Here is an 11744-nt window from a genome sequence, read left to right as displayed (position 1 = left end):
TTCAATTTTTTTTAATGAACTATTTTGACACCAAATTTTGGACGTCCATTCTTCTATTAAACTCGCACTAGCGAAAAATATAAAAAAAATATTTTTAATAAAATAAAATGACCAAAATACCCCTAAAATTTCAAGGGGTATTTTGGTCATTATATTTTATAGAAAAATTATTTTTAATATTTTTTTATAGGTGCGCCCCAATGAAAAGATGGCACGTATCAAATTTCATATTCATAAAATTTTTATAAAAAAACTAAAAAAATTATTTTGAGATGTCGGATCTAAGATCAAACGGAGATTAGCTCTCTTGATCAAAATTGGACGGCTGGATGGTAGGGGAAGGATAGAACTTCTATGCTGCAGGGGAAGCATAGAAACCTTTCCCTATTATTATTTCTACAAATAAGATTGCAACTTTATATAAACTTTTCCTATTAATCTTTGAATCTTACTTCCCCATTTGTAATTAAAATATCGCTTTCCAAATATATAGAATTTAAAATATTATCTTTTTATTTTCAATAATTATTTGTGGTTCACAATATATGATTATTATTATTTAACTTAAAAATTGGGTAATATTGTTATTTCAAATTAATTTACTACATGTTGATTATAGAAGATCAAAATCATATGAAAATTGTAAATTTCACACATTAAAACTAAAACAAGCTATTATTTGCAATAATTTTGAAATTCAAAATTTATTCAAAAGGTGGAACACATGAAAATTTATAAGTTTATATTCATAAAAATTCTAATTTCACCTTGAGTGAAAAACAGTGCTAAAAATGTATAGATGTTTAAATGTGGCTATTTTTAGAGAAAGAGTATCATATTTGTCTTCTCAAAATTTTAAATATTATTTAATTACTCAAATTAAAATATTTAAATGCGATTGCTTTTAGAGATAATCTTGGAGTAACATTACTTAGTTAACTGTTAACACTGCTGATGGCTTTGCTGAAGGTGGTGTTCTCAATTGTTTTTTGTACTATTGTATTTTCATATGGAAATGTTTAGATCTAAAATTTTATACCATCTACTTATTAATAATATTGCTTATCTTTAGCAAAATGAAAAAAAAAAAAAAATTTTTGAGTAACATAGACTTCCAAACCTACGTACTAATTAATTTAAAAATTTCATGATTTTACATTCTTCCCAAGCCGATTCAATAAACAGGAGAGAGAATCAATACTTATCATGAGGAGAGAGATACTAAGGACCACTTAAATCACGCAATGAATGAATGTGTAGTTGCCAAAATTGGAGGATATTCCGCTTTGAATTTGCTCCTTTCCCTTTCTTTCATGTGCACAATGGCCTACTAATGGGGCAGGTGCTTGTGATGTGCCTCCTTGAGAAATTCAGGTCTGGCATGTGGTGTAGGGTCATACGGGACTCAACTGGTGGTTTGATTGTTGTTTTTTTCAAGCACTTTGGCTTTGTCTCTAATAATATTTTGCGCTTGTAAAAGGCATTAATGAGGTTCATAAGAGAAACTGCTCCTCAATACAAATAGAAAGTGACTCTGCCTTTTTAGTGAATGTCATTCAGAACCGTTGTCAAAGCTACTTGGTGGTTACAGACGATTGCTGATAATTGCCGCATCTGACTTTCGACCCTTCAATGGTCCATTGCGCATGTCTACCATGAGGTAAATATGGTTGCTGATGCTCTAGAGAGCAGCTGATTGCCCAAGTGCTACTGTATGGCACCACCGTCCACCAGACTTTATCACTCCTTTACTTTTCCTTTATCTAACGCAACTGCCCAATTTTAAGGTTGTGTGATGCATTGTAATTCTTTTTTATTTTAATTAATGAAAAAACAGGTAAGGTGCCTCATCCCCCACTGACTTACTCAAAAAAAAAAATTAGGTCAGGCGCTTGTGAGAAGACCTAATTTTAAATTTTTTATATTTTATTACCTGATTTATTCCAATTTTATTCTAAAACAATTGGATGCTAGAGTTACTTTGGAAAATTATTTTTTGTTAATTTTTAGGATAGACAAAATTTTATATTCTTATTTCTTTTTATAAATTTATGCTATGGTAAAACAATTTGATTGTTTAAATATTCTTAGATATCCCCAATTTTGAATTAATTTTGTCATGAAATTCAGGGATATATGAATTGAGACAACTATACATTATAAATTCTGTAGTATCAATATACTTAGTATTAGAAATAATTATTGCCAATTTAAAAAAAGAAATTTGAAGATTTAGGAAAAACACAATATGAGAGTCCTATTTTCCCACTTTTGAAAGAAACAAAATTCAGACGTAGTTAGGGTTGGTGACAGAGATAAATTTGTTGAAAGTAGGTAGTGATTGATAATGGAATATGAATGAAGTAAATTAAGAAAAATTCCAAGTCATACTCCTAGATTTACCTTTTTTTGTTTGACTGGTTTTACGAGTCGCTACTTCTCTTCTCGATATACTCCTGGAAAATGAGCTATCAAACTCCAATAAACAAAAGCCAATTTGTACTTCTCTCTAGAGCCAAAAGTCTCCCTCTCTCTGTCTCTTGGTGGGGTTTTGGAGAGAGAGAAATGGGGCCTACTTTTGGTGGCTCTTTTTAAGGATTCGTCTCTCCCAATACAAAATCCAGGGCGGCCATAATCCGCTATCTCCTCCTGTCTCTTCGGCGTGCATAGTGGACTAGGACCATCACCACTAACTCTCTCTCTCTTTCCTCTTGTTCTCCCAAGTCTATCCCCTCTCTCTTCTTGTTAGTTGGAGGGGTGGCAACTGATCGGGTTCAGTTGGATCCGGACCCAAATAGTATTTGGGTCTAAAATTTGGATTTATATCCTAACCTGAGGTCAGGTCCATCCGTCAAGTCCTAGGTTTAGTCGGGTTCATTGCCACCCCTCCGTTTATGTGAGACATGTGGGCTATGACGATGAGATTTTTTCTCTTATTTTTTATTTTTATTTTTATTTTTTGCCCTGTTTGTTTACGGTCGGATACCCATATTATTGGCAACATTTACAATATTGCACAACATTTATGAGTACCCACATTCCTTACTGTTTCACGTAATAACTGGAAATTCCTAAGAAACAAAGTACTGGAAACATTTATGAAGACCTACATACACCCATATTATTCGGCTCAGGTCCGGCTAGACCCCCACCAAGCAGTATTTGGGTCCATGTTTTGGACCTGGACCCGACCTTTTGGGTCCAAAATTTGAACCTATACCCGAACCGAAGGTCGGGTCCATCACCACCGCTATATTTACTTATCCTTTTTTTCTCTCTTAGTGTAGGAAAGCATGAACTAGGAATAGAACCTGGCCCTAGGCCAGGTGGGCCAGGCTAAGTTACCTGGACTAGGTATGAGTAACCCGGTCCTGGCCATAGTTAGCCACTTGGGGAATAATAATACATCGGCTAACCAAAACATCGATAATAAATCAATTTTATTTCAAAACTTTGGGAAAAAGAATTGGATAAAAAATACATATCGCCAAAAATAAGTAAGTTGTAAAATTGTGAATATTTTGTATTTGGCTTAAAAAAGAAAAAATCAGATATATAAAGATGACATAATATAGGATTATGATTTATAGTTATTGTACATGTACATTAAAGCCATTAAACAATAATTTTAAGCCTTACATAATGGCATTAAGGAAAAAATAGATATAAATTTGCGACCTTAAAATGTAGAATTAAAGGTGCTCCTAAAAAAATCCATCATAAAAGATTGTTTAGATGTTGTCTCGACATCGGGATGTATGTATATGAAAAGACAAAAAAGATTTGGAGCCCTCGAAATAGTGTATCTTGCAACAAATTATCTTGACCGTCCAGTTTTAAGATTTTCATATGTTTATAAATCTACTTGATTTGAACCATTTTTAGAGTTTAAAATTTTTAATTAGAGATGAAAATAGATTCTCAAGGCATCTTAAGAATTTTTTATATTAAAATTACATTTATGATAAATTTAGAGGTGGGCCTTAATTGGATTGTTTAAGGTTGCAACCTTATGTAAACCACACCCTTAAAGTAATATTTGACACTTTATTGTCCAAACTTTCAATAAATCTACCAATAATGTTTACTCTATTATGAGATGTGACAACAAAAAACATATCATGGATTTCTTAAGAGCATAAAATGGAACATTAACAATAAACTAAACATAAGAACTACATTAATAAAAAAAAGTACAGTAAATCAAGGTACAAGATTATTGTTTAAAGAAAAAAACAAAAAAAGAACCCTCAATATAGGATTACAATTAAATAAAACAAAAAATGAAGATCCAAATATGTTAAATAATGGTCTACCCAAAATGCCATGTTGTATACACCAATGAAATAAAAAAAATAAAAAATAAAAAATGAAATCATTCAAACTTCTCTATGCATGAAGTAAGCAACAAAATTCTTAAGCAAATTTTGATTCTCACGTAGAATTCCTAATGTTGTATACACCAATGAAATAAAAAAATAAAAAATAAAAAATGAAATCAATCAAAGTTCTCTATGCATCAAGTAAGCAACAAAATTCTTAAGCAAATTTTGAATCTTACATAGAATTCCGAGTTACCTAAATCTTTAATATTGTTGAATATCTCTCTTGCTCTTTATAAAGGGCTCTGTGTTTAAATTAATATATATATATATATATATATATATATATATATATATATATATATATATATATATATATATATATATATATATATATATATATATATATATATTTCATTGGGGAATATATTGCTTGTATTTTTTTGATATTCTTTTTAAGAGAACTTATTGGTAAAATGTTTTGTGGAATTTTCTGTTAAATCAAGATTGTTAATTTACTTTCATTGTTAATGTGCTTATCTTTGAGCTAAAATTCAATAATACTAATTTAATTTTGAAAAGTTTTTTTTTGAAAAAAAATAAAATATAAATTTATATTGGTTCCATTAAAAAAAAACGATTTTTTTAAGATCTTTTGAAAAATCAAAGTTATTAATGGTTCTGACTTTTTGAAAAAAATATTGTGCTTTGAATGGAGACTTGCTACTATATTTTTAATTGGGCAGTTGGCCAAAAAGTACTTAAAAAATATAATAATTATAAAAAGTCCTAAAAATATGAAAAAATAAATAATTGAAGTGAAATAAACAAAACACATCTAGTGACGTTAAAAGAGCAGTGGAAAAAATATATTTTGAAAAAAATCAATTTGTGGTCAGAGGTATTTTAAAAATAATCCAAAAAGAACGAATAATTTTAAAATAAATATTTATGGCCAATACACTTTCCCATCTTTGCCAAAATAATATAAATATGAAGAAAAGTAGTCCCAATAAATTTCTTATGATTTTTTCTAATTTTTTATCTATATTTCAAGGTTCAAACCTTAACGACTAAAACTCGAGATGTAACCGAGCTAACCAGGCTAACTGGCTAGGTAGACCAGAAAAACAACCAGATGAAAGGAACCCAGCAAAATAGTAGAAAAATGCCTGAGTAGAAGGCCTACTAGGGCATGCCCGCTAGGGGGTCCAACCCCTGTCGGTTAGACCTCCAAAACCGGCTGAAAACCGACTCACCCGGGGCCGAGTTTTGGTAACCTTTCCAGGTCCGGCAGTTTTTCCACACTCCTCCGGGTCTCCCTGCTCTCTAAGTCAGTCACTCCTTACTTTCTCACTTTGATTCTCTAAGTCAGTCCCTCTTTACTTTCTCACTTTGATTCTCTAAGTCAGTCACTCCTTACTTTCTCACTTTGATTCTTCCTGCGCACTGTGTGGGGCAGCCTGATTATGACCAAGGCGGCGGCTCTCGTGACCGAAAGCAGCCCCACGATTTGCAATTACGGTGGACTCCATCCACTACTGCTAATTAATGCCTATTGCTTTCTTTTTCTTTTTCTCATGCCTATTACTTTCTTTTCCTTGTCCTTGAAGTCATCAACCACTAAGATTTTCTTTTTCTTTACATGTATTTTTGACCGGCGTATTGGTACAATCAAACGCATATACCTAAATTGCAAACCTCATAATGGTGTCACATTTTGAGCGACACACTTCTTTGCTTTGGACTTTTACTAGCTTATGGAGTATTTCTTCGTAAGGAAATTTCCTATATGTTTCTAGTTACATATAATTTATCAAACTTTCAATCTTGTCATTTTCATGTTACCAATATTTACTAAATAATAGCTATTCAATTGGTGTAGGCATTGTTTGCCTCGAAATAAGAAATGAATCTATGTTCATTTTAAAATGCGTATTATTCTTTTTTAAAACATAGATGGTCATCTCATTCTTCTAGCATTTCACAAACGGCATTACATGTAATCTATGGTCGATGGTAGTTTGGCTGCCAGTTCGATCGTAATTTTGTGCCCTCAACCGTATGGAGATAAGGGCCTTGCTCCATATAGTTGGCTCAGGCCTGGCCTAGCCCTAAAACGCTTAGAGCCGGCTAGGCAGGGCCAAAAAAAAAATATAAAAAAAATGAAAAGACAAATAAAAAAGGCCTAGCTGGGCCGGACTAACCTGGTTGTGGCAGGCCGCCCAGCCCTAAGGTCACCGTCTTATTGAGAAAACCTATTTATAATATTTTTACGCCTCACCTTGGTTAAAACTTTAGCCAAAATTACCTTTTGCCATGCAACGTGGAAGTTAAACTTCCGTTGCATCACACATTTCGTGCTAAATGCTATCGAAAGTGAATATTATAAAATGGGAGTGGATTGTATAAGGTTGGGGCCCTAAATAATCAAAGTAATGCTTATTTTGAAAAGAGTTTCGTTAAATGTTATTTCAGTATTGAAAATCTTTGTAATGACTTAAACTATATTTTCATCTTTACTTATAAAATTTAAAGATTCATAAATAGTATAAATCGAGAAGATCTATGAACATTTGATAAGCTTGAAAATTGACAGTCTAGAGAATGTATTACAAAATGTACCATTTCAAAGACTTAAAATCTATTGTTTCTCATGTTCACACATCTTGAGGTCGAGATGATTGATTTGAGGATTTTTACATATCAAAACTACTTCTTCTAGTGAGTTTTTGAGGTGTCTCTTAATTTGATTGTTTAGGCATCACCCTTATATAAACTCTTTCGTTAGAGTGATTTATGTAGAGACCCTAACATTTTAGGTAAAATACAAAATACTCTGTTTATAGGTAAAAATTACAAAGAAGACCGGTCAACCCACATTTTTTTATTTTTCCAACTTTTCCCTCGGTTAACCCAAATTTTGTTTTATTTTTTTGTTTTTTTTATTTTTCATTAGTACGGCAGTGCCCCAAGCTTTAAGGCACTGCCCTATTAAAAAAAAAAAAAAAAAAATTAAAAAAATGAAAATTAAATTTCGGGTAACTCGAAGTGTAATTTTTTTTAAAAAAAAAAAATGGATTAATCGACGTTCTTTATAATTTCCATCAAATGGGGCATTTAATATTTTACCTAAAATTTTAAAGTCCATACGTAAATCAGTCTTTTCCTTATGAAATATACTTTCCAGATAAGTGTAATATTATATTTTTATCCACAATATCCACTTTCTACAACACACAAAGCACACTACAAAGGCTCTTTGCTTCCATAAATCATGACCACTTGCTTAAGTGGGCAAAAAATCATTAAAGTGGGTCAATTCTCTCTTAAGTTTCACCAATAGCGCTAGACAATCGTTGAAATAACTTTATGTAGAAAAGCTGGAGCCCTCAAAGTCCCCATTTTTAATAATATCCCCAAAAATGTTTAGCTTTTCTTCCACTCGATGTGCCTCTCTTTAGTAGCTAATATGGTATGCTATTTACTTTTATTTTACTACGACCCATCTTCATTCGCCATTTTAAAAAACGGACAATTTTTTATACAGAGCGAGGCTCTAAACAATCAAATTAAAGCCCACCTCAAAATTTTTAATATAAGATGTTGTTTTGATGCCCAAATATCCTCAAATTAATGATCTCGACATCAAAACGTAGGGATATGAGAAAAAAAAGGAATTCAATTTTAAAAATAGTGCATCTTGTAACGTATTTTTAGACCGTCAATTTTCAAGATTTTCGAGTTTTCATAGATCTGCTTGATCTACATTATTTTTGAAGCTTTAAATGTTATAATTAAATAGAAAATATATTTTAAGGCTATTACAAAGATTTTCAGTATTGAAACCACATTTCTAAACATTATTTAAAGATGGGCTTTACTTTGATTATTTAGATCCTCAGTTCTATACAAACTACACCGTTTTCAAAAGCCCTACTCTTATTTTCTTGCATTTTTTTTTTCTCTACTCCAGGCATCTGTTCAATTCTTTGCTAAGGGATGATCCGGGATTAGCCAAACCATCGCACATCAATCTCAATAATACTTCATTAGATAATCTCTATCGAAATGATTTTCTCAATATAATGAATTGGATATTATTTTTAGTACATTAAAGCTTGGTTTTTGCCAAACTTTTATAAAATTTGGTGGATAAAATTATAGAGAGTTTGACAAGCACTTTTTAGAAAGTTCGAGTAGATATGTTATTGTATTCTTGGCTAACATGTTTAAATGCCACAACTACTTTAGAAGATGGGATTTTGATTTGGAAGAACCCGTACGAATCCATGATAAACTCATCTTTTCTATCGATCAAGGGTCAAAAATGCCTTGTGAATACTTGCAAACCAATTTGTTCTCCATGTGCAATATAGACCTAATACAACACCGCTTAGGAGAGGTGATTTGGTTAAAGTAGAAGGCTCTAAAAGGGCAAGAGGAATACCCAAAAGTAGAAAATGGAAGTAGTAAGAAGATATATGATAACTTGTGGTTTGACAGAGTTTGGGGCCCTCGATAGAGCAAAATGGTACAACATAATTCATTTAGCCTACCCCAAATAATTGAGATAGGGCTCGAAGGATGTCGTAATGAAAATTGGATTTGATTCTCCAAAAGTTGTGCTAACTTGATTGATCAAGTGTTCATTGAAGTGGATGATCTAAATAGTTGTTGAGACTTCGAAGAGTCTCAGGTTTCTCTGAAGAGACTCAATGTCAATTAATCATATTAATATATGAACTTGTCTTTTATAGACAAATTATAGATAAAAATATATATAAATAAATCACAGTTTCCAAAACTATACCCAGACTTACCATAAATACAAAATATTGTATCTACCATTTCTAAATATACAAATTACAATATATACTTTCAATATTAACCGAGTATACAATATATATGCTTCTCTTTCCCACTCACCCTCAAACTCAAGATGGAGAGAGAGTAGCTAGAGTTTGAGTACTAATTGTAGAAACTAACAGTTGGAACTTCAGGTATATAGCATGACCAATAGGTGCAGTAGTTTCCATACTCAGATTTTTTGATCAACAGGCACATAAAGCAGCGGCGGATGAACAAGCCTTAGGATCAGATGACCTCAGAGATCCATATCAGAGTAGGCTCGATCAATCAAACAAAAATTCTAGGAAGAAAAATATATTAGAGAGTCGAAAACGACTCGGTAGAGAGACATATCCGAGAGTTGAAATAGGACTGGGCAGAACTTGCATCGATTGGGTGAGCAATATATTCGTTTTTAAAATCGACGACAATGCTTCAGGGACGAGGAATGAATACTGCTAAGATGAATCTGGCTCTGATACCATGTGAAGATTCTCAGGTTTATTTGAAGAGACTCAGTGTCCATTAATGATATGAATATACGAACTTGTCTTTTATGGAAAAATTACAGATCAAAAAATATGTAAATAAATTACACTTTCCTATACTATACCCAGAATTACTATAAATACAAGATATTGTATCTACCCTTCCTAAATATACAAATTACAATATATACATTCCATATTAACCAGGTATACAATATATACTTTTTCTTTTCATAGAGACAACATCCGAAATGAAGCATCTTTAGGGCATCATAGATATTTCGTCTTGGAAGACAACTTACTTTCTTGTGCAAGGATGTAACTATTTTTCTTGTTTATTAGATTTTAAATTGGGTTGTTGCAAGTTTGTCACTAACTAGACTCAACGTTCAAAAGAAAAAAAAAAAACTTTGAACTTCATGACATATCCTATCCATCCGATTTGACGTCTAATGGCTAAGTATGATTGTGACTTCATTATCTTATATAGTCCCTTTTGTTTTTTAGGATCTTGATATTGAAGGTCAATAGAATAGATGTACAAACTTTGAGTTTCCAAATCCATTTTTAGTGTTTCGATTAGGTCGGGCTCATGCCATCATGACTTTGAAAATCAAGATCATGAAGGCAATCATGCTCCTCGCAATTCCTTTTCAGTTTTCCCAAAGACACCGTCTATGGGATTAAAGGCTTTTGAATGACAATTATAGTAAGGACACCGTCTATGCCATGTTATTAGGAACTAGATGATAGGATCATAACATAATCTTGAATTAATCCTCAAAAACTAAAATATTATGAAACGCACTAAAAACGGCTTCAATCAATGGGCTAACTTTCAACTAAGCACCCTCTAATATTTCTCAACGCACTCAGTGCCTTCCTTTCTTTTCCCAGTATGACCTAGCCTGGTGCCTTTGCATGGCTACGTCCTTGCACACCCACGTTCACACATTTGTGATTCTTAAAGGCTGGCTCTGGAAAGTTCTCAAATTCGTCATCGGAAACTCGAGAATCATAACTTTTCAAAGAAAAGAAAATAAAATAAAAAATGAAATGGATTTTAAGCTCTTAAAATAGCGAAGCTTGTTATATACACTTTTAATTATCCATAGATTTACCAGATCTGAATTATTTTTGAAATTTTAAATATAAGTACCATAATAAAGAATGAAAATAGATTTTAAAGTTGTTATAAGAGAACAATGTTGAAACTTTGCCAATAATATTTAGAGATAAGGCCCTATTTTTTGGTATCCTTTTTACTACAAAAGTATTTTTATCCGAGGGATCCCATTTCTATGCTGTAGGTGGGACATTTACGCGTTTAATATTACTTGGTTCTTATGCGTTTTGCCTCATACCATGGAGGGAATATGGTCTATGAAAGTAGGACAAGTGCTCCTCAGCCTCTTGTTAGGGTGCACATTTAATGCCCAAGACTTCCTCCTCTACATGTATTTTTTTTTATTTTTTATTTTAGTGATAACCTCTACATGTATTTTTGACCGGGGACTTGGTGACATTACGGGCTCCGTTGGTTTGTACGAAAACTTGCATCATGAAACAATTTTCACATGAAACATATATTTAGGCACATTTGGCTTGTGTGTAAAACACATGAAAACTTGTCCCATACAAAAACGTTTTAACACCACAAGGAGCAAATCTTGTGAAAATAAATCCCCACCCCACAAGATGGGGAGTAAGTTCCCGGTTATCCATTATTCGTGCGGACCCGAAAATATTTCAATCGAGTTTACCGCAAGAAAATGAAACCACAAAAAAACAAAAAAAATCTTTCTTTCTCTTCCATGTGCCATATCTCTCTCTGCTATAAGTCATCTCCCTATCTTTCTCTGTTCGTGTTGGTTTATAGAGAGAGTGAGTTTTTAGAGAAAGAAAGAGATAATGGATTTTTAAAGAGATAATGGGTTTTTATGGAGAGATCATGAGTTTCTTGATAAAGAATGAGGTTTTAAAGAGAGGCAAAGAAATTCGATTTCTAGAGAGAGAATGAGTTTTAGAGAAAAAAAGAGATTGGGTTTTAAGAGAGAGAATGAGATATTGAGTTTTTAGAAAG

The sequence above is a fragment of the Amborella trichopoda genome, chromosome 10 (assembly GCF_054954075.1).
Source record: "Amborella trichopoda isolate Santa Cruz 75 chromosome 10, AtrichopodaSantaCruz75HAP2 v2.0, whole genome shotgun sequence".
In the NCBI taxonomy this organism is placed as follows: Eukaryota; Viridiplantae; Streptophyta; class Magnoliopsida; order Amborellales; family Amborellaceae; genus Amborella; species Amborella trichopoda.
The sequence above is the reverse complement of the archived record's forward strand: the minus strand, read 5'-3'. Positions refer to the sequence as shown.